We start from the raw sequence: 5,000 nt of genomic DNA, 5'->3' as shown, positions 1-5,000 counted from the left end.
ACGAAAGCCCCATCCAGCCCTGTGCCACCCGGGGGGTTCCAGGGTGCTGAGATGGCTGACATTTTGCTCCGCTCACGACGGTCGCCGCGGCACACAAGAACAGCCCAAAAACAGGCCAAAACAGCCCAAAAACGGGCCAAAACTGGCCATTTTTGGCTGCGCGAGCGAGCAGCGAGCGGCGGACAGCGAGCGAAGCGAGAGGCAGCACCGTCCCTGCTATACGAAAGCCCCATCCAGCCCTGTGCCACCCGGGGGGTTCCAGGGTGCTGAGATGGCTGACGTTTTGCTCCGCTCACGACGGTCGCCGCGGCACGCAAGAACAGGCCAAAAACTGGCCAAAACAGCCCAAAAACGGGCCAAAACTGGCCATTTTTTGCTGCGCGAGCGAGCGGAGAGCGGCGAACAGCGAGCGAAGCGCGAGGCAGCACCGTCCCTGCTATACGAAAGCCCCATCCAGCCCTGTGCCACCCGGGGGGTTCCAGGGTGCTGAGATGGCTGACATTTTGCTCCGCTCACGACGGTCACCGCGCCACACAAGAACAGCCCAAAAACAGGCCAAAACAGCCCAAAAACGGGCCAAAACTGGCCATTTTTGGCTGCGCGAGCGAGCGGCGAGCGGCGAACAGCGAGCGAAGCGAGAGGCAGCACCGTCCCTGCTATACGAAAGCCCCATCCAGCCCTGTGCCACCCGGGGGGTTCCAGGGTGCTGAGATGGCTGACGTTTTGCTCCGCTCACGACGGTCACCGCACCACGCAAGAACAGGCCAAAAACTGGCCAAAACAGCCCAAAAACGGGCCAAAACTGGCCATTTTTGGCTGCGCGAGCGAGCGGCGAGCGGCGAACAGCGAGCGAAGCGAGAGGCAGCACCGTCCCTGCTATACGAAAGCCCCATCCAGCCCTGTGCCACCCGGGGGGTTCCAGGGTGCTGAGATGGCTGACGTTTTGCTCCGCTCTCGACGGTCACCGCGCAATGCAAGAACAGGCCAAAAACTGGCCAAAACGGCCCAAAAACGGGCCAAAACTGGCCATTTTTGGCTGCGCGAGCGGCGAGCGGCGGACAGCGAGCGAAGCGAGAGGCAGCACCGTCCCTGCTATACGAAAGCCCCATCCAGCCCTGTGCCACCCGGGGGGTTCCAGGGTGCTGAGATGGCTGACGTTTTGCTCCGCTCTCGACGGTCACCGCGCAATGCAAGAACAGGCCAAAAACTGGCCAAAACGGCCCAAAAACGGGCCAAAACTGGCCATTTTTGGCTGCGCGAGCGAGCGGCGAGCGGCGGACAGCGAGCGAAGCGAGAGGCAGCACCGTCCCTGCTATACGAAAGCCCCATCCAGCCCTGTGCCACCCGGGGGGTTCCAGGGTGCTGAGATGGCTGACGTTTTGCTCCGCTCTCGACGGTCACCGCGCAATGCAAGAACAGGCCAAAAACTGGCCAAAACGGCCCAAAAACGGGCCAAAACTGGCCATTTTTGGCTGCACGAGCGAGCGGCGAGCGGCGGACAGCGAGCGAAGCGAGAGGCAGCACCGTCCCTGCTATACGAAAGCCCCATCCAGCCCTGTGCCACCCGGGGGGTTCCAGGGTGCTGAGATGGCTGACGTTTTGCTCCGCTCTCGACGGTCACCGCGCAATGCAAGAACAGGCCAAAAACTGGCCAAAACGGCCCAAAAACGGGCCAAAACTGGCCATTTTTGGCTGCACGAGCGAGCGGCGAGCGGCGGACAGCGAGCGAAGCGAGAGGCAGCACCGTCCCTGCTATACGAAAGCCCCATCCAGCCCTGTGCCACCCGGGGGGTTCCAGGGTGCTGAGATGGCTGACGTTTTGCTCCGCTCTCGACGGTCACCGCGCAATGCAAGAACAGGCCAAAAACTGGCCAAAACGGCCCAAAAACGGGCCAAAACTGGCCATTTTTGGCTGCACGAGCGAGCGGCGAGCGGCGGACAGCGAGCGAAGCGAGAGGCAGCACCGTCCCTGCTATACGAAAGCCCCATCCAGCCCTGTGCCACCCGGGGGGTTCCAGGGTGCTGAGATGGCTGACGTTTTGCTCCGCTCTCGACGGTCACCGCGCAATGCAAGAACAGGCCAAAAACTGGCCAAAACGGCCCAAAAACGGGCCAAAACTGGCCATTTTTGGCTGCGCGAGCGAGCGGCGAGCGGCGGACAGCGAGCGAAGCGAGAGGCAGCACCGTCCCTGCTATACGAAAGCCCCATCCAGCCCTGTGCCACCCGGGGGGTTCCAGGGTGCTGAGATGGCTGACGTTTTGCTCCGCTCTCGACGGTCACCGCGCAATGCAAGAACAGGCCAAAAACTGGCCAAAACGGCCCAAAAACGGGCCAAAACTGGCCATTTTTGGCTGCACGAGCGAGCGGCGAGCGGCGGACAGCGAGCGAAGCGAGAGGCAGCACCGTCCCTGCTATACGAAAGCCCCATCCAGCCCTGTGCCACCCGGGGGGTTCCAGGGTGCTGAGATGGCTGACGTTTTGCTCCGCTCTCGACGGTCACCGCGCAATGCAAGAACAGGCCAAAAACTGGCCAAAACGGCCCAAAAACGGGCCAAAACTGGCCATTTTTGGCTGCACGAGCGAGCGGCGAGCGGCGGACAGCGAGCGAAGCGAGAGGCAGCACCGTCCCTGCTATACGAAAGCCCCATCCAGCCCTGTGCCACCCGGGGGGGGTTCCAGGGTGCTGAGATGGCTGACGTTTTGCTCCGCTCTCGACGGTCACCGCGCAATGCAAGAACAGGCCAAAAACTGGCCAAAACGGCCCAAAAACGGGCCAAAACTGGCCATTTTTGGCTGCACGAGCGAGCGGCGAGCGGCGGACAGCGAGCGAAGCGAGAGGCAGCACCGTCCCTGCTATACGAAAGCCCCATCCAGCCCTGTGCCACCCGGGGGGTTCCAGGGTGCTGAGATGGCTGACGTTTTGCTCCGCTCTCGACGGTCACCGCGCAATGCAAGAACAGGCCAAAAACTGGCCAAAACGGCCCAAAAACGGGCCAAAACTGGCCATTTTTGGCTGCGCGAGCGAGCGGCGAGCGGCGGACAGCGAGCGAAGCGAGAGGCAGCACCGTCCCTGCTATACGAAAGCCCCATCCAGCCCTGTGCCACCCGGGGGGTTCCAGGGTGCTGAGATGGCTGACGTTTTGCTCCGCTCTCGACGGTCACCGCGCAATGCAAGAACAGGCCAAAAACTGGCCAAAACGGCCCAAAAACGGGCCAAAACTGGCCATTTTTGGCTGCACGAGCGAGCGGCGAGCGGCGGACAGCGAGCGAAGCGAGAGGCAGCACCGTCCCTGCTATACGAAAGCCCCATCCAGCCCTGTGCCACCCGGGGGGTTCCAGGGTGCTGAGATGGCTGACGTTTTGCTCCGCTCTCGACGGTCACCGCGCAATGCAAGAACAGGCCAAAAACTGGCCAAAACGGCCCAAAAACGGGCCAAAACTGGCCATTTTTGGCTGCACGAGCGAGCGGCGAGCGGCGGACAGCGAGCGAAGCGAGAGGCAGCACCGTCCCTGCTATACGAAAGCCCCATCCAGCCCTGTGCCACCCGGGGGGTTCCAGGGTGCTGAGATGGCTGACGTTTTGCTCCGCTCTCGACGGTCACCGCGCAATGCAAGAACAGGCCAAAAACTGGCCAAAACGGCCCAAAAACGGGCCAAAACTGGCCATTTTTGGCTGCACGAGCGAGCGGCGAGCGGCGGACAGCGAGCGAAGCGAGAGGCAGCACCGTCCCTGCTATACGAAAGCCCCATCCAGCCCTGTGCCACCCGGGGGGTTCCAGGGTGCTGAGATGGCTGACGTTTTGCTCCGCTCTCGACGGTCACCGCGCAATGCAAGAACAGGCCAAAAACTGGCCAAAACGGCCCAAAAACGGGCCAAAACTGGCCATTTTTGGCTGCACGAGCGAGCGGCGAGCGGCGGACAGCGAGCGAAGCGAGAGGCAGCACCGTCCCTGCTATACGAAAGCCCCATCCAGCCCTGTGCCACCCGGGGGGTTCCAGGGTGCTGAGATGGCTGACGTTTTGCTCCGCTCTCGACGGTCACCGCGCAATGCAAGAACAGGCCAAAAACTGGCCAAAACGGCCCAAAAACGGGCCAAAACTGGCCATTTTTGGCTGCTACGAGCGAGCGGCGAGCGGCGGACAGCGAGCGAAGCGAGAGGCAGCACCGTCCCTGCTATACGAAAGCCCCATCCAGCCCTGTGCCACCCGGGGGGTTCCAGGGTGCTGAGATGGCTGACGTTTTGCTCCGCTCTCGACGGTCACCGCGCAATGCAAGAACAGGCCAAAAACTGGCCAAAACGGCCCAAAAACGGGCCAAAACTGGCCATTTTTGGCTGCACGAGCGAGCGGCGAGCGGCGGACAGCGAGCGAAGCGAGAGGCAGCACCGTCCCTGCTATACGAAAGCCCCATCCAGCCCTGTGCCACCCGGGGGGTTCCAGGGTGCTGAGATGGCTGACGTTTTGCTCCGCTCTCGACGGTCACCGCGCAATGCAAGAACAGGCCAAAAACTGGCCAAAACGGCCCAAAAACGGGCCAAAACTGGCCATTTTTGGCTGCACGAGCGAGCGGCGAGCGGCGGACAGCGAGCGAAGCGAGAGGCAGCACCGTCCCTGCTATACGAAAGCCCCATCCAGCCCTGTGCCACCCGGGGGGTTCCAGGGTGCTGAGATGGCTGACGTTTTGCTCCGCTCTCGACGGTCACCGCGCAATGCAAGAACAGGCCAAAAACTGGCCAAAACGGCCCAAAAACGGGCCAAAACTGGCCATTTTTGGCTGCACGAGCGAGCGGCGAGCGGCGGACAGCGAGCGAAGCGAGAGGCAGCACCGTCCCTGCTATACGAAAGCCCCATCCAGCCCTGTGCCACCCGGGGGGTTCCAGGGTGCTGAGATGGCTGACGTTTTGCTCCGCTCTCGACGGTCACCGCGCAATGCAAGAACAGGCCAAAAACTGGCCAAAACGGCCCAAAAACGGGCCAAAACTGGCCATTTTTGGCTGCG

The sequence above is a fragment of the Musa acuminata genome, unplaced genomic scaffold, assembly GCF_036884655.1.
Source record: "Musa acuminata AAA Group cultivar baxijiao unplaced genomic scaffold, Cavendish_Baxijiao_AAA HiC_scaffold_49, whole genome shotgun sequence".
NCBI classification, from domain to species: Eukaryota; Viridiplantae; Streptophyta; class Magnoliopsida; order Zingiberales; family Musaceae; genus Musa; species Musa acuminata.
This window is presented reverse-complemented; position numbering follows the sequence as displayed.